General features: G+C 40.9%; 1 pseudogene; it reads right to left on the bottom strand.

Annotated features, from left to right (window-relative positions):
• Nucleotides 1-10,207: 10,207 nt before the first annotated feature.
• Nucleotides 10,208-18,929, bottom strand: LOC129816993 (uncharacterized; annotated as a pseudogene).
• Nucleotides 18,930-19,644: the final 715 nt, after the last annotated feature.

Raw genomic sequence — 19,644 nt, forward strand, 5'->3', positions numbered from 1 at the left:
GTGTGTGCCCTCAGGCCTGGAGGAAAGTAAGAGTAATTTTGCTACCTAAGAATAGCAAAGCACCTTTTACTGGCTCAAACAGCAGTCCAATCAGCCTGTTACCAACCCTCAGTAAACTTTGGGGAAAAATGGTGTTTGACCCAATACAATGCTATTTCACAATAAACAGATTTTCAACAAGCTTATTCAACATGTCCGGCACTTACACAAATGACTCATGATTGGCTGATAGAAATTGATATCAAAATTGTGGGAGCTGTTTTGCTAGACTTCAGTGCAGTTTTTGCCATAATCTGCCGCTGAAAAAACATGTGTTATAGCTTTACATTCCCTGCTATATTGTGGATCGAGAGTTACCTGTCTAACAGAACACAGAGGGTGCTCTTTAATGGAAGTCTTTCCAAAATAATCCATGTAGAGTCAGGCATTCCCCAGGGCAGCTGTCTAGGAACCTTACTTTTTCAATCGTTACTAATGACCTGTCATTGGCTCTGAATAAAGCCTCTGTGTCTATGTATGCTGATGACTCTACACTATACACGTCAGCTACCATAGCAAGTGAAATCACTGCAACACTTCACAAAGAGCTGCAGTCAGTTTCAGAATGGGTGGCAAGAAATAACTAAAAGCACTGTATTTGGGACAAATCATTCACTGAACCCTGAATCTCAACTAAATCTTCTAACGAATCATGTGGAAATTGAGCAAGTTGAGGAGACTAAATTGCTTGGAGTAACCCTGGATTGTAAACTGTCATGGTCAAAACATATTGATGCAATAGTAACTAAGATTGTCCATAATAAAGCACTGCTCTACTTTCTTAACATCGCTATCAACAAGACCGGTCCTAGTTTTGTTGCACATGGACCACTGTCCAGTCGTGTGGTCAGGTGCCACAAAGAGGGACTTAGAAAAATTACGAATGGCCCAGAACAGGGCAGCACGGCTGGTTCTTAAATGTACACGGAGAGCTAACATTAATAATATGCATGTCAATCTTCCTGGCTCAAAGTAGAAGAGAGATCGACTTCATCACCACTACCGAGCTGTCTGTTTAAACTACTAGCACACAGCTCAGGCACCCATGCATACCCCACTAGCCATGCCAACAGAGCTCTCTTCAAAGTCCCCAAGTCCAGGACAGACTATGGGAGGCGTACAGTACTACACAGAGCCACGACTACTCTATTCCACACCAAGTAACTCATGCAAGCAGAAAATCAAATTTAGAAAACAGATAGAAAATACACCTTAAACCGGGTGTACACTACACGACTTTCAAAATCCTAACATCACTGAGCCTCTCACATTAAACAACCTTCTTTCCTGTAGTTATTTTTGTGTTGGCAACATAGTGGTGCGCACACTAAACGATGTGGCACAGACGGGGGTCACACACTGCAAGATTCTTCACTTGGTCGTTATGATTCTCGATACCATGTGGTCTCACGAAAACAATGATGTGATTAGATTTAACGTACAGTAGCTACAATTAGCTGTGGCTCAAAGCAGCCTAAAATGTTTTCAGTAAGACATTCACGCTTGCCATACAGAGTTGAAATATCTTGCCAACGTTTTGAATTGAATACCATTGCTTGTGAACTTCAGAGCTGTAACAATGACCCTTTTGCTTTGGTTAAAGACAAGTACAAAAGCATACTAGTAGTAGCTCCTGGTTGAGTCTACACATTCTGGGAGATGCAAAACAATGTCATCATCTCACTGGCTTCTTCTCTGGCGAACTCTCATTGGCTATTGCTGATCACTGTTCTCAAAACGTGTCGTTGCACATCTCACACTACGAGAGCATTGCAGATTATGTGCTGATAAAATCAAACATGTTTGAAAATTTTAGGACGTCTGGGACTACCCAAACACAAGATCGGTAGCCCTCAGATTGACATTAAACGAGCGTTAGTGATGGCCGCGCGCCCAAGTAGGCAGCGACATGGGGAGTTTGTCTCCAATCTCAAAAACCTGACTAGGATAGCTAAACTGTGGCCAAAATTGTGTAGTGTACACACTACTTTATGGAACAGCAGGGACTGTGAAGAGACACACACAGGCACAGACAAATGCACACACACACACACACACACACACACACACACACACACACACACACACACACACACATACACACACACACACACACACAGACACACACACACAGACACACACACACACACACACACACACACACACACACACACACACACACACACACACACACACACACACACACACACACACACACACACACACACACACACACACACACACACACACACACACACACACATTATGCACACACACAAACACATGGATTGTGTGTGGATCTGTGGTAGTAGGGTAGTGGCCTGAGGGTACACAATTAATGTGTTGTGAAATCTGTTGTGAAATGCAATGTAATGTTTTTTTCTGGACCTGTAGGACCTGCCTTGTTATGGATCCCCATGCCAAGGCAGCAAATAATGGGATCCATAATACGTACAAATGAGTAGTGTAGGAGACCCATTTCCTTTACCAATCAAATTTCCCTAGACATACAGTCCAGTTAGCAGGTTATAAAATGACTGAAAAATGTTGTTTATCAAACCAATAATTAGTGACCTGGAATGAGTTTAAAACGGTCCACAACATGGTTTGTAAAAGTATATAAAATATGCGTGAAATCACGCAGGAATAAAAAAGGTAGGTCCGTTAATATGGGTTATATTTTTTGAACCGTTTGAGAGTTATGCATAGCATGCCTGTCGCACAGCTGTGCTGTATTTGTCCTCCCTGGCACTCAGAGGCTGCGTGACAACAAACTTGCAAAGCCTACTCAGACTGGCCTGTGCTTTTGGTTAAACCAGGGATTAAATGATACAATGTAATAACTTTACTTGCTTTGCTCTAATGTATCAAATGCATAAATGTAAACACAGAAGACTCATCAGGGTCACTATCTCCGCTCGCTATCACGACTAAATTATATTTCAAAAACTGATTGAGGAATAGATGCGCAGGAAACTGACTTTATAAAAAAAAGTATAATTGGTAGGGCTGAAAAATGTGGTGTTATCATATGAAACGGTACTACAGTATTATAAAATGTTGGTATCATAACTATTATGACGTTTTGGTACTGTGATATTACCGTGGTACCGGTATACGGTGCAACATTACAAGAATGCATTTGTGAATTTTGCTAAAAGCTGCCCAGAATCAAGTAAATAAATCCTGAGGATTAAGGTTTTGAACTGTCTGTCCTATATGTAGGGAATATAAGAAAGCTTAGAAAATATTAGTGTTTTTTTGGACACATATTTTACCCTTTGTTTTTATTGGCACAAAACTACTTCCATACCTCCATTAATTTGTCAGAGAGGGGGTACTGTCATGTATACACCAGGCTGCTTGTTATGGCGCACTCCTGTCACCATCGCTACGTGCACCAGCGCATCATCAGACTCACCTGGAATCCATCACCTCCCTGATTACCTTCCCTATATATGTCACTCCTTTTGGTTCCTTCCCCAGGCATAATTGTTTCTGTTTCAGTTTCCTGTCTGTGCGTTGTCGTGTTTCTTGTTTTGTATTATGTTCCATTTATTTATTAAATGATTCACTCCCTAAACTTGCTTCCGGACTCCCAGCACACACGTCACAACGAGCATGATGGTTGACGCAGCTTGTTGGTCATTAGCCAAGTGGCAAGTCCCAATGATTTCAAAGCACGTGAATGCATCCAGTATGGTATTTATAACTTCACATCTGGAAAATTCCCACCTCCCACATGGTTACTGACACAGCTTTATATTTAATATATTGGGTAGAAAAATGTACAATTATACCCGCACATGTATCCAAAAAGGTACTGACCACTACCATTCCTATGTGAAGGTACATTATGTGTACCTTTGACCTTTTTGTGCACCAGGGAACAACACTGTTCAGTAACTGTACTCTTATTTTTTAGTGTTTGTGAATATACACTACCGTTCAAAAGTTTTGTGTCACTTAAAACTTCTTCTGGCTGCAAGCCCGACGTCGGTACACTTATGACAACAGCCAGCTCAAGTGCAGGGCGCGAAATTAAAAATATATTTTTTTTTAAATATTTAACTTTCACACATTAACAAGTCCAATACAGCAAATTAAAGGTACACATCTTGTGAATCCAGCCAACATGTCCGATTTTTAAAATGTTTTACAGCAAAAACAGCACGTATATTTATGTTAGCTCACCACCAAATACAAAAAAAGGACAGACATTTTTCACAGCACAGGTAGCATGCACAAAGCCAACCTAACTAACCAAGAACCAACCAAACTAACCAACAAACAACTTCATCAGATGACAGTCTTATAACATGTTATACAATAAATCTATGTTTTGTTCGAAAAATGTGCATATTTCAGGTATAAATCATAGTTTACATTGCAGCTACAATCAGAAATTGCACCGAAAGCAGCCATAATAATTACAGACACCAACGTCAAATACCTAATTACTCATCATAAAACATTTCTGAAAAATACATAGTGTACAGCAAATGAAAGACAGGCATCTTGTGATTCCAGCCAATATTTCAGATTTATTAAGTGTTTTACAGCGAAAACACAATATAGCGTTATATTAGCTTACCACAATAGCCAGAAAGACAAGCCATTTCCCAGCAGTAAAAGTTAGCGATCGTAACAAACCAGTAAAAGATATATAATTTTTGACTAACCTTGATATTCTTCATCAGATGACAGTCCTATAACATCAGGTTATACATACACTTATGTTTTGTTCGAAAATGTGCATATTTAGAGCTGAAATCAGTGGTTATACATGTTGCTATCGTAGCTACTTTTTCCACAACGTCTAAACAGCAACGATATTTTTCTGACACTTTTTCTGACACACATATTCTGACCAAATAGCTATTCATTGTCACGCCCTGGCCTTAGTATTCTTTGTTTTCTTTATTATTTTAGTTAGGTCAGGGTGTGACATGGGTATTTATGTGGGTTTTGTAGTGTCCAGGGTGATTGTAAGGTTTAGGGGGTTTATTTAGAGTAGTTGGGTTTATGTTTAGTATAGTTGTCTAGCTGTGTCTATGTTGTGTGTAGTTGTCTAGGAAAGTCTATGGTTGCCTGAATGGGTTCCCAATTAGAGACAGCTGGTTTCTGTTGTCTCTGATTGGGAGCCATATTTAGGGTAGCCATAGGCTTTAGTTTGTTGTGGGGAATTGTCTATGTCTGAACGTTTGTAGCCTGTGTGTGTGCACTACGTTTATTAGCTTCACGGTTGTTTTGATAGTTTGTAAGTGTTTTGTTTCGTTTTGCCTTCTTCATAAATAAAAGAAGATGGCTTATTTTCCACATGATGCGTTTTGGTCCGTCTCTCCTCCACACGATCGTGACATTCATAAACATAACTAAAAAATACATGTTGTATAGGAAATGATAGATCCATTAGTTCTTAATGAAATCGCAGTGTTAGAATTCTAAAAAATAACTTCATTACGACATCCAGCTTCGGTATAGCTAGAGTACCCCAAAGTTGGGCGTTGGCGACTAGTTCACATGTACGTCAGATATATGAAATAGCATCATAAAATGTTTCTTACTTTTGCTGATCTTCCATCAGAATGTTGGACAAGGGGTCCTTTGTCCAGAACAATCGTTGTTTGGATTTAGAACGTCCATTTTCCCTCTTGAATTAGCAAGCACACTAGCCAAGTGGCGCGAATCTCTCCATGTCAACAAACGGAAGAGAACGGAACACGGCAAAACTCCCGAAAAAAATGTCAATAATCTGATGAAACTATATTGAAAAAACATACTTTACGATGATATGGTCACATGTATCAAATAAAATCAAAGCCGGAGATATTAGTCGCCTATAACGGCAGCTAAACAGAAGACAAATCCAAGTCCCTCTTCGCGCTCTCCAGAAAAAAAGAAATGGGGGACACGTCATACAAAGAGCTTGTATTCCACTTCAGACCAAGATAAACACTAAATTTCTTCTCTCACCGCTCCTTGACATCCAGGGGAAGGTCTATGAAGTGCACGTATACTAATACGTATCATGCCCATTTATAGGCAGGAAGTAGAACAGAGCCTCGATTTCAGACTTTCCACTTCCTGGTCAGGAAGTTTGTGCCAAATGAGTTCTGTTTGACTCACAGATATAATTCAAACGGTTTTAGAAACTAGAGAGTGTTTTCTATCCAATAGTAATAATAATATGCATATTGTACGAGCAAGAATTGAGTACGAGGCCGTTTGAAATGGGCACCTTTTATCTGGCTACTCAATACTGTCCCTGCAGCCCAAACAGGTTAAAAATGTAAGTGTTTTTGAATGAAAAGCACGTTTTTTGTCCATTTAAAATAACATCAAATTGATCAGAAATACAGTGTAGACATTGTTAATTGTAGCTGGAAACGGCTGATTTCGGCGTACAGAGGCCCATTATCAGCAACCCATCACTCCTGTTACAATGACATGTTGTGTTAGCTAATCCAAGTTTATCATTTTAAAAGACTAATTGATCATTAGAAAACCCTTTTGCAATTATGTTAGCACAGCTGAAAACTGTTGTGCTGATTAAAGAAGCAATAAAACTGGCTTTCTTTAGACTAGTTCAGTATCTGCAGCATCAGCATTTTTGGCTCAAAATTATAGGCTCAAAATGGACAGAAACAAAGACTTTCTTCTGAAACTCGTCAGTCTTGTCTTTTTCTGAAAAATTAAGGCTATTCCATGCGAGAAATTGCCAAGAAACTGAAGATCTGGTACAACGCTGTGTACTACTACCTTCGCAGAACAGCGTGAACTGGCTCTAACCAGAATAGAAAGAGGAGTGGGAGGCCACGGTGCACAACTGAGCAAGAGGACAAGTACATTAGAATGTCTAGTTTGAAAAACAGACGCCTCACAAGTCCTCAACTGGCAGCTTCATTAAATAGTACCCACAAAACACCAGTCTCAACGTCAGCAGTGAAGAGGCGACTCTGGGATGCTGGCCTTCGAGGCAGCATAACAATGTCTACACTGTATTTCTGATCAATTTGATCAGAAAATGTGCTTTTCTTTCAAAAACAAGGACATTTCGAAGTGACCCCAAACGCTACATGGAAGTCTATGTTCTTGGTGGCACTGCTGAGACATTAATGCACTCCAGACCGAAAGGTTGCAAGTTCAAATCCTTTGAGAATTTATGCACTCTTAGATTCTAGATTCTATCAGATCCGCGATAGAAAACATCCGCATGACTGTGTCGGAGGTGGAACTGCGTTAGAGCTGTCAAATACACAAACATCTATCGGAATAAAAAATACATCATGTTTTATTGTTATATACACCAGATTGGTCCAGTGAAATGTGTTGTTTTACAGCAGGTGTTAAACTCATTCCATGGAGGGCAGTGTCGACAGCTTTTCATTCCTCACTTGTACTCGATTGATGAATTAAGGTCACTAATAAATAAGGAACTACACCCCTGACACCACCAAAACACCAGCTATGCAGGTGTTGGCTATCGCGTGTTTACATTTGATCTGATTTAATCTAGGCCATAATGTCAAGTGTCCCTGAGCACTGCTACTTTTTCTTCAAACCACTTAACGATACGCACCTTTTTTCCCATTTTCGCCTAAAATTACATACCCAAATCTAACTGCCTGTAGCTCAGGACCTGAAGCAAGGATATGCATATTATTGATAACATTTCAAAGGAAACACTTTGAAGTTTGTGGAAGTGTTAAACTAATGCAGGAGAATATAACACATTAGATCTGGTAAAAGATAATACAAAGAAAAAAATACAAAGAAAAAAACATTTTTTGTACCTTCATCTTTGAAATGCAAGAGAAAGGCCATAATGTATTATGCCACAATTTGGATTTTGGCCACTGGATGGCAGCAGTGTTTGTGCACATTTTTAGACTGATCCAATGAACCATTGTATTTCTGTAAAAATGTTTGTATCAAGACTGCCCAAACGTGCCTAATTGGTTTATTCATAAATTTTCAAGCTCATAATGGTGCTTTCTCCTCAAGCAATAGCATGGTATTCTTTCATTGTAATAGATACTCTAAATTCGACAGTGCAGTTAGATTAACAAGAATGTAAGCTTTCTGCCAATGTCAGATACGTCTATGTCCTGGGAAATGTTATTGTTACTTACAACCTCATGCTAATCACATTAGCCTACGTTAGCTCAACAGTCCGGCGGGGGACCCACCGATCCTGTTTGTGCCATAGGCGCATCAAAAGAAGGCTATCCTATAAGTTTAAATGAAGGCTATCCTATAAGTTTAAATGCAATTGCAAGTGAGGCATGCCAAGTTAATTTGCAGGACAGGCCAAAAAGTACCCAAGGGCATTGCATTTGACAGTAAATATATAGCAGAACACTAATACATACACTACCGGTCAAAGGTTTTAGAACACCTACTCATTCATTCGGTTTTTCTTTATTTTTACAATTTTTTCCCTACATTGTAGAATAATAGTGAAGACATCAAAACTATGAAATAACACATATGGAATCATGTAGTACGCAAAAAAGTGTTAAATCAAAATATATTTTATATTTGAGTTTCATCAAATAGCCACCCTTTTGCCTTGATGACAGCTTTGCACACTCTTGGCATTCTCTCAACCAGCTTCACCTGGAATGCTTTTCCATCAGTCTTGAAGGAGTTCCCACATATGCTGAGCACTTGTTGACTGCCTTTCCTTCACTCTGCAGTCAGACTCATCCCAAAACATCTCAATTTGGTTGAAGTAGGGTGATTGTGGAGGCCAAGTCATCTGATGCAGCACTCAATCACTCTCATTCTTGGTAAAATAGCCCTTACACAGCCTGGAGGTGTTTTGGGTCATTATCAATTGTTTTTCAACAGGACAGTCTCACTAAGCACAAACCAGATGGATGGTGTATCGCAGTAGAATGCTGTGGTAGCCATGCTGGTTAAGGGTGCCTGTAAAATCACAGACTGTGCTTTGCTGGTGACACTACCACACCATAACACCTCCTCCTCCATGCTTTACGGTGGGAAATACACATGCGGAGATCATCTGTTCACCCACATCGCGTCTCACAAAGACACGGCGGTTGGAACCAAAAATCCCAAATTTGGACTCAGACCAAAGGACAAATTTCCACTGGTCTAATGTCCATTGCTTGTGTTTCTTGGTCCAAGAAAGTCTCTTCTTCTTATTGGTGTCCTTTAGTAGTGGTTTCTTTGCAGCAATTTGACCATGAAGGCCTGATTCACGCAGTCTCCTCTGAACAGTTGATGGTGAGAAGTGTCTGTTACTTGAACACTGTGAAGCATGTAATTGGGCAGCAATTCTCGAGGCTGGTAACTCTAATGAACTTATTCTCTGCAGCAGAAGTAACTCTGAGTCTTCCTTTCCTGTGGTGGTACTTGTGAGACTTGCTTCAGTTTCATCATAGCGCTTGATGTTTTTTGCGACTGCACTTTCCGGATTGACTGACCTTCATGTCTTAAAGTAATGATGGCCTTTCTTTTCACTTTTCACATAATATGGACCCGGTCGTTTACCAAATAGGGCTATTATCTGTATACCACCCTACCTTGTCGCAACACAACTGATTGGCTCAAACGCATTAAGAAGGAAAGAAATTCCACAAATTAACTTTTAAGAAGGCACACCTGTTAATTAAAATGCATTCCAGGTGACTACTTCATGAAGCTGGTTGAAACAATGTGCAAAGCTGTCATCAAGGCAAAGGGTGGCTACTTTGAAGAATCTCAAATATATAATATCTTTTGATTTGTTGAACACTTTTTTGGTTACTACATGATTCCATGTGTTATTTCATAGCTTTGATGTCTTCACTATTACTCTACAATGTAGAAAATAGTTAGAAAAAAAAAAAAACTTGTTGTGTTCTAAAACTTTTGACTGGTCGTGTATATTACTGTAAAGATCTACCGTATAATGACTATAAAATGTACCACTAAATTAACAGCAATGGCTAACATTGTACTTTCATGTTATCACATGTTGAAGCATACATGAAATATGTGACATTTCACATCTGAAATCATGTGAAAACGTGTTTTTGGAACATATGAAGTGTTTTGAAATGTCACATGAAGTGTTCCAAAAACATGTTTTCACATATGAAAAGCCACATCATCACGTGACCGCTCCCCTCCTCCTCTTTCATCTGCTGTAATCTCTCTATGGTCCATGTGTCTCTCTCTCTGAGAAAAGACTGAAGCTCAAGTCCTGTCCCAATGAACCACACTTGGCTGGCTCTGGAAGTTGACTGGTTTGTGAGGACACAGATAGTTGACAGTTGTTTGATATGGACATTGAAAGGCAGTCAGGTCTGAGCAGGGATTCACGTTGTTGGTATTCGGTTATGAAGAGAGGACATTGAGGGTGGTTGGACACTGTCTCAGAGGTGGTCTTAAGCTCTGTGGACCGGACAGTGCGATAGGACGGAGAGTGTTTTGGATGGGGGTAGGAGCACCTCTGTTTTAGAGGAGGAGGAAGAGGAGAGGGGGTTGAGAGAGGACAGATCGGCAGCGGCCCCTCGTGTCTCGTACCCTCCTCCTCCCCCACTATTTATCTTCCCCTCCGTCTCGATCACTGCCTCACTGTCATCCTTACTCTTTCCATCCTTTCCACTGCTTCCCGAAGGTGACGATGGTGGAACTAAATGCACTGAGGGAAACCGTTCCTCATCGTAGGAAATTGGAGGCAGGTTCTCCTGGTGTTGTATTTATCTCTGCAAAGAGTCAGACAGTGTTAATATGTTTTAAATGAAATATGTTGATAAAAAAAACAGTCTTAAATCAAGAGACCGTTGCACCTCTTCTGACACCATGTGTGAGCCTGTGACTAAGGTCACCTCATACAATCCCCCATAAGGGAAAACCCCTCAACACTAAACCATTGCTGTGGTCAACGCTTCACAATGGAACAAATCAAATAGCGAGCGGATTGGAAACAACCTAGCTTTTATTAGCAGCGTGTTAGCCTAGACACCCCCTCTACTTGACACATTTATGTTAATTCAGCAATGTGGTTTAAGTCATGCCCACGCTATTAACGGTTCCTTGTACCTCGTCTTTGTGACAATATATGTACAGTAATAACAATCATGTTTCCATGGCACATGGCTTATGAACTGACACACAAAACAACGCTGTATTCAAAACTTAAGAGTTTTTCAATTTAAATGATTATACAAAATTCTTGCAACCAATAGAATGTTATTCATATGGGGGATACAAACCATCTGTTTTTTATGCATGATGGCTCACTGTTCGTTGTTGGCATATCCTGCCTAAGTTTGCCCACTTTGCCAATGAAGTAATCATTAAAATAATTGGCAACATCAAATGGTTGTGATGAATAAGCCATCTGATTCGATGAAAGTTGGAGTTGAATTTATCTTTCTGCCCATTATTTAATTTAAAGTACTCAGGTGTTTTCCCACTCCAGCATTATTTATACATTATCATTGATCTTGGCTTCATAATAGTTCTTCGTTCTGTTGAGTTTAGTCACATAATTTCTCAATTTGCAGTAAATCAGATGTGCAACCAAACTTATTAGCCACTCCTTTTGCCCCATCTCTTTCAGCCACACAGCTTTTCAATTCCTAATCAATCCATGGAGCCTTAACAGTTCTAACAGTCAGTTTCTCAACAGGTGCATGTTTATCAATAATTGGAAGAAGCAATTTCATAAATTCATTAAGTGCAGTGGCTGGATGCTCCTTATTAATAACATCAGACCAACAAATAATATTTGTAATATCATCCACATAAGAGTCACAGCAAAATATTTTGTATGATCTCTTCTACACTATTTTAGGCCAACTTTTGAAACTTTGGCTTTCCTGGGTATACTATATTGTGACCACTGCATCCAATGGATACGGACAAAGCTTTCAAACAAAGTGCTACAGAATTAGTAAAAATGTGATCAAAACATGTGGATTATCTTGATCCTGTAGTGCTTGTAAACACCCATGTAGGTTGATTAATAACCTGAACCAGATTACAGGCACTGGTGAGAAGTGCCTGTAATCTGTGAGAAGCTTCCTCTTGAGCAGACAGTTTGATGAAAGCCAGTCAATTTTCAGGACCCCAAAGAAAGTAGAGCTCTCAGTTTACATCACATGCAGTATCAAGCATTTCAGACACATTATTTAGCTACTGACTGTTAGCACTTGGTGACCTGCAGCAACACCCCCAAATAATAGGCTTTAGATGAGGCAGGTGACCCTGCAACCACAGCACTTCAATAACACTTGACATGAGATCTTCTCTAACTATTACAGGGATATGGTTCTGAATATATATACAGCATAAACATTTCTGTCTCTTCTATAGATGTTATAACCTTGTATTGCTACCACTGTATCATCCAAGGAATCATCTAAAGGAGTCTCAGAAATGGCTTATATATGAATGTTATCTGATGTTAGCAAGTTATTGATTTCATGAACCTTATTTCTAAGGTTACAAATATTAATATGGGCTATTTTCATCCTTTTCCTGAGTAGCTTCTCAGAGATAGACATAATATGAAAATTCCAAACAAAGCAAGAGAAAAAAACATTCAGCAGTCCATTAACCAGTTGGTATGTGCAACTGTGTGTCTGCTGCTGGATTGAAGCTGTGAACCCATCCCTTCCAGGCTCAAGCACTCTGGTAGCTTTCATGGACGGGATGCTATTTTCTCTTCTGGCACACAGCTTCCGGATAGTCCTTGTTGAGGAAGATGTACGTTCCTTTCAAGTTCTTGGCTCTTTCGAGAACAGCTACCTTGCCCTTTAACCTCATGAAATTCACCACTGTTGGCCTGGGCCTGTCACCTGGACCGGTTTCCCAATCCTGTGGGCGCGCTCCACCTCAATCTTCCTGTGGTCCAGCTTCAGTTTGTCAGAGATAATTTCCATCACTTTGTCTTCAGACTTCATCCAGATCTCATGCGGAGATTCTGCAATTCCATCCACAACAATGTCATTCTGCCTTGATTGTCCCTTGAGATAATCTGATTTCTCAGTCATTGTTATCATGGATTCCCATACAGATCTGATGTCCTTCCTCAGTGACTTAAAGACTGCTGCCATCTTACTGTTTTCCTGTTAAACTCATTGAGCTGACCCTAGGAGAACTACAAACTCTTCTTCAGGTCCTGGACCTCTTTGGTCAGGTTGTCCATTATTTTATTAGTTGACTCCACCAGTATTTGGACACAACACTTGAAGCTATTTTCTCATTGTTGTAACAACTGCTTGTAGAACTATTTTTTGTTTGTTTAAAAGTTCCTTCACCTGTGATAGAGAGACACCACTGTCCTCAATGGTACTCCCACCGGCGTTTGTCTTTGTCATGTAGCAACGTTGGCTACGCTGTTATTCCTCGCAGTTCCAGACAGTGCAGGTCGCGGGGAAAATGGAAACAGCAACAAACAGCAAGGATCTATACAGTCACAAGCCCGAAACAATCCGCAGTCCCAGCCACAAGGGCTGACCACGTCACGGGCTGCGTTCAAGCCCTCAAGGAAACCCTGCTAGCTTGATAGGCACCTAACAGTGGCAGCTAGGCTAGCTGCTACACCAAGCAGCTCATCAAACCCTTGATCGGCAGGATGCCGGGACGGATACTATAGCAGTGGTCCCAGCAACTGTTGCCAATTGCGTAACAGGATCCAAACTCAAAAGGTAGCTCAGGGTTAAAGTTTGGGGAAGATCATTTTCACCATAAAAATGCACGTTTATAATAAAAGCATTACATGCATAATTGCATTTGCGGTCACTTTTGATAATGGTATTGTCCAGCTAATGTCACGACTCCCGCCGAAGTTGGCTGCCCTGCCTGTTCGGGCGGTGCTCGGCGGTCGTCGTCACTGATCCCTTTTTCCTTTTCTGTTAGTTTAGTCTTATTAGTTGCACCTGTTTCTATTTGTGTTTTCTTGATTTGCTCGCCTATTTAAGCTTGTGAAGCCCGCTCTTGTTTGTGCGGGATTATTTTGTGGTCACGGTTTGAGTTGGAGGTGTTGTTATGCTCCGGACCGTGTTACCATGTGTTTTGGGTTGGTCAGTGTTTTCCGCCCTGTGTTTGAGCAGGACCATTTTGTGCAGGAATAAATTGCCATTTTTCCTTGAACCCTCTGCTCTCTGCGCCTGATTCCTACCTTCCACTCCTAGTCATCCGTGACAGCTAATGGAACATTTGCGCTTATAACCTACTGCTGTGTGCGCATTGCTGCATTTATAATGTGAAGAAATAGCCTAATAGTTAATCAACATTTTAAGCTAAACGTTCAGATATGTTGCGTCAGTCTCATTGCAAACAAGGTTTTTTGATGCTAGTGGTTGTTTTAATTTGGGATCTATCGCATCCCACAACTGTCCCAGACTGTGTTTGGAATATTTATTTCTCGCACAGAATAGGTCTACTTTGGTACTATGGGATATAGTAGATTGACGTAGGCTAGTGCTTTGCTGTTCGTTAGGCCTACACATCTTGATGGCTGACGAAAAGTAAATGTGGACAGTTCTTCCAATATCTTCAATATGAACCTCGGAATTGGATAAGGACGAGCACAGTTGCGTAGATGTGTCTGTCTTCACTTGGAGCCTGAGAAAGACCTGATCACGTGATGGAGAGCCATGTGAGTGAGAGGTGTGAGTGAGAGGAGAGGTGCTTCGGAGGGCAGTATTTAGGGAGAAGGGCTGCAAAAGGCATTGCTTTTTTTAGGGTGCATTATAGCCACACAAAGGGATGCCTATCAAGTGCTTCTCAAATTGTGAATGAGAGACTGACGAAGTGTGTACAGTCTGCGCAAAAAACCCAAATCAGAGCTCAGGCCTTTCAAGCAACTTTTTCAAATCATCATTAGTCTCATCCTGCAACCTTACAATGTATTAAACATCTAAACAAATAGCCTAACGTTTGTAAAACAACTATAGTTAAATTAATAACTCTAAATTAAGCATATAGGGGTACCTATTTCTTTGTTACCTGTGCGCACTTCCTAAAATGTCCTTTCTATTTTATTCATCTTTTTTTATTGTATTTTTCACACTTTAAAATAATGCCACAGAATTCTAAGCAAATCTTGTCTGCTAAATTAACTAGTGTAGCCCACAGCCATATGGCATAGTCAGCTCAGAACCTAACATAAGGACAACTCCGAGTATGCTATTCTGTTCTTCTGAAATAGACCACATTTTCTTCATATCATGTTTCTTTACACCTGTCTAAAATAAACAATGGATTGACTGTGAAGGTGTAGGCTATATTGCATGGATTTATTATACTTTTTCAAATGTAGATGTTACAAAGGTCTGCATCAGTGGCTTGTGTGGAAGCCAGGAGATGCTAAATGTGCTTATGTTAATTAACGGTCAATTACCGTGAGACCGACAGATATTTGCTTGACAATCACTGACTGACGAAATTTTGTGACTGCAGCAGCCTGTAAGGGCTGTTGTCCTCCTCTTCCTCGGACGAGGAGAGGAGAGAAGGATCAGTGGACCAATACGCAGCATTAGGGAAATAAGCCATCTCTTTATTTGAAACGACGGCACACGAAAACAAAACACTTACAAAATTACAAAACAAGAAAACGACGTAGACGAAACCTGAACATGAACTTAGCTAACTAAACGTAGAACTCACGGACAGGAAACAGACTACATCAAAACGAACGAACAGCCAAACAGTCCCGTATGGTACATACATCGACGACACAGGAGACAATCACCCACAAACAAACAGTGAGAACACCCTACCTAAATATGACTCTCAATTAGAGGAAAACGCAAAACACCTGCCTCTAATTAAGAGCCATACCAGGCAACCCAAAACCAACATAGAAACAGAAAACATAGACTGCCCACCCAAAACACACGCCCTGACCATAAACACATACAAAAACAACATAAAACAGGTCAGGAACGTTACACAGCCCTTGTCATGAACAGTGCTTGTGCCCATAGAAATGCTGGAAGGGGTGTCCTGAGTGAAAAAGTTTGGGAACCCCTGCATTAGAGAGACAAAGAAGAGGGGTTTGTTTTAAAGGTGCAATATGCAGAAATCACTTTGCCATTTCTGGTTGCCAAAATTCGAATAGATCGCTTAATTTCAGTTAATGTGACAAAACAAACAGTCATTGTGTAAACCGCTGTGAAATATATTTTCCATAACATAAAAAGGTGTATTTTCAGCTGTTTCAAACTGGTGTACAATACCAGAAGTTTTTAATAATTAATAAAAAGACGCAAAAACGAAACTTAAGAACGGGAACCATAGACATAGCACACATTGAACCGATCTACTGCTTCTTAGACTTGCTTTCAATGAGAATGACAGATCTGTAACTCACATTTCTATATGAATGTTTTCAGGCCAGCCAAAAAATTACCTATCTTTGGAGTTACAGCTTTAACCAAAGAAGAGAGAGAAGCAGATGGCGGGGGCTGCAGCTGTTTGTTAAACACTCTGCCCTTTCTGTCTTTGTGACCACAGCACAACCACAGGCACATGTATCACAGTGGTGGCGTGTGTGTGTGACAACAGAGGGGAGGCATATGCGACACCTGCAGCTCTTTCCTGTGTTGTGTCTCCACTGTGAGCCTCACGTTGACATTTTACCAAGGCCTAAGCTAAGGTTTGTGATGTGACTTAATGCTATGAGTTACCCAACACTTTTCAGACAGTGTTACTTTGTCCCAAATCCCTGCTGATTGAGTAACCTGGTATCCAGGGAGTGTTGCCTAGCCACTGCGCTTCTGCATCAGCATGTCTTGCTCTTTGGGGTTTTAGGCGAGGTATGTGTGAAGCACTTTGTGACAACTGCGGATGTAAAAAGTGCTATATAAAATACATTTGATTGATTGATTGATTGAAGCCAGGGCTAGAATATCTGTATCAGTCTATAGCTTAACAGTATTTCAGGAAGAGGTCGTTTCAGACAGATGAATCCAGTGTGAACCAGTAGGGCTGTACAGAGCCCAGACAGCATCACAAGAAGATACAAAACCACTGAGACCTCTGTGTCTGTGAAGAGAGAGAGTCAGGGCACAAAGACCACTAACATGGATTCATGTGTGTACACCCATGCGCGCACACACACATGCCTGCGGTGTACTTAGAAGTAGTGGAGGTACAGTGTGATTGGCTGTAGGAAGAGTTCCTGCTGCGTCTCTCTGGGCCGCCTAAGATCCTTACGGCGACACAGTACTCTCTGCTGGGGGCCAGGTCCTTCAGAGTCTTACCCTTCAGAGGCACCTTGTCCACAAAGTACTGGACACAACAGATACCATCAAAACCATGCCAGGGTTTTTTCTGCACAGAAAAGTATTGGGCGGGCAAAAAACGTAAAATGAATACAAAAAATATATTTTGTAAATATTTTTCAGGATGGAAAAACATAGGATGTTATACACTGCTCAAAAAAATAAAGGGAACACTTAAACAACACAATGTAACTCCAAGTCAATCACACTTCTGTGAAATCAAACTGTCTACTTAGGAAGCAACACTGATTGACAATAAATTTCACATGCTGTTGTGCAAATGGAATAGACAAAAGGTGGAAATTATAGGCAATTAGCAAGACACCCCCAATAAAGGAGTGATTCTGCAGGTGGTGACCACAGACCACTTCTCAGTTCCTATGCTTCCTGGCTGATGTTTTGGTCACTTTTGAATGCTGGCGGTGCTCTCACTCTAGTGGTAGCATGAGACGGAGTCTACAACCCACACAAGTGGCTCAGGTAGTGCAGCTCATCCAGGATGGCACATCAATGCGAGCTGTGGCAAGAAGGTTTGCTGTGTCTGTCAGCGTAGTGTCCAGAGTATGGAGGCGCTACCAGGAGACAGGCCAGTACATCAGGAGACGTGGAGGAGGCCGTAGGAGAGCAACATCCCAGCAGCAGGACCGCTACCTCCGCCTTTGAGCAGGAGGAGCACTGCCAGAGCCCTGCAAAATGACCTCCAGCAGGCCACAAATGTGCATGTGTCTGCTCAAACGGCCAGAAACAGACTCCATGAAGAGACATTTAGCACTGAAAAAAATAACATTTCATGCATTAAAAAGCACCTCTGATTTAATGCATTAAAAAGCACCTCTGATGATTTAGTGAGTGCTTGATAAGGAGTCTGAATCTGTCACTCATTCTCAAATTGACCCATATGGCACAGGTTTTGGGTCTTCAAAGGTTTGGACCATCATAAAGAAGTTTAAGTGTACGTATCATGCTCTTCCTTTCGTTACTGTTGCGCCATCCCTGTTGCTGTTGCTTCTGATGTGGAGTTTGTAGCTGAACCTGTTGTAGACATCTCGTTGGCCATCCACAAGAGGCCTCAGGTCCACACAAAGTGCTGCCACCGGCTCTCACTCAAGGGTAGATCCAGGTGGGCTACAGGACACACAGAGGGACAAATGAGCTTAGTGACTGCTGTGCAACCAGGCTTTTCTTTTAAAGGCCAACTATGAGGTTGGAATATTACAGTGAAATTGCCAAAATCATGATAATGCCATTTTAGTGTTAAACCTGTTTGAAAAGACATCCTGAAATTTTAGCCTGTTTTGGTGGGATGGAGTTTTGGCCCTGGCTGGTGACATCACCAGGCGGTAAATCAATTAATAGAACAGTAAGAAAGCGTTCCAAACATCTCTGCCAATAACAGCTGGTTTTCCATTTCCCCTCTCCACTCAGAACACTCCCAGACAGTCTTTAATAAATTATCTTGAGAAATTGCTCTTTGCTTAGAAGCTATTTTTGTTTCTTGTTGACCATTGTAATTGAAAACAATCACTATAAGGTACTTAATCGTTCCTCAGAAATGATTTGATATCAAGATAAAAACGGCTGTATTGGACTTTAAGGTTGAGTAAGTAAGAATTTTGTCCACAAACGTACCGACATTTATATGATATGTAAATAGTTTATGATTAGTAAACGCCATAGTGTAGGATACTTTTGTTGGATACTTCTCCCTATTAGCTGAAAGCATATATTTTTTTAAACCATTTTTGCTATCACACTTGCTGTTGGGTGCGAACAGATTCCTAAATCATGGTAATTTGTTGTGCAATGTAGACTTCGACTCCCTCCGAGGCATGTGTTGCTAGGCAACACTCCTGAAATTGCTGGGGCAGGCCTGCTTCCTCCGTAGATAAAGCCAGTGTGAGAAACTTGCCAACAAACATTTGTGCTATGAAACTAAATAAATACTGCACTCTGACCCACAACATATTTGCTACATTCATTATACTGTTAGACAAAGCAAGGAAAGTGACCTTCAATACGCGATGTAGCCTAGTTCTATTGGAATTTGCAACTGTTTGTAAGAAATTAATATGCTAGGTTCTGACATGACTCACTGCATCTTGAAAGTCTCTCCAAGGGGACCAGATGTTTTTAAAATGGAGAACGTATATGTGCAAGCTCTGTTAGTGCTACTGAACACAACTCCAAAGTATTTTAAGTATTTTAACCCTGAGGAAATGCTGATACTCATTGTCGTTGATGAGTTTAAAGCCATCTTGGGGGGTCGGGCGTGAGATTTGGTTCCCCAATACAGCGAACACCTGGCTGTAGTAGGTGGGGTTTCGGTCAGAGGAACTCAGGTCAGGCTACA

Source organism: Salvelinus fontinalis, chromosome 19 (assembly GCF_029448725.1).
Source record: "Salvelinus fontinalis isolate EN_2023a chromosome 19, ASM2944872v1, whole genome shotgun sequence".
In the NCBI taxonomy this organism is placed as follows: domain Eukaryota; kingdom Metazoa; phylum Chordata; class Actinopteri; order Salmoniformes; family Salmonidae; genus Salvelinus; species Salvelinus fontinalis.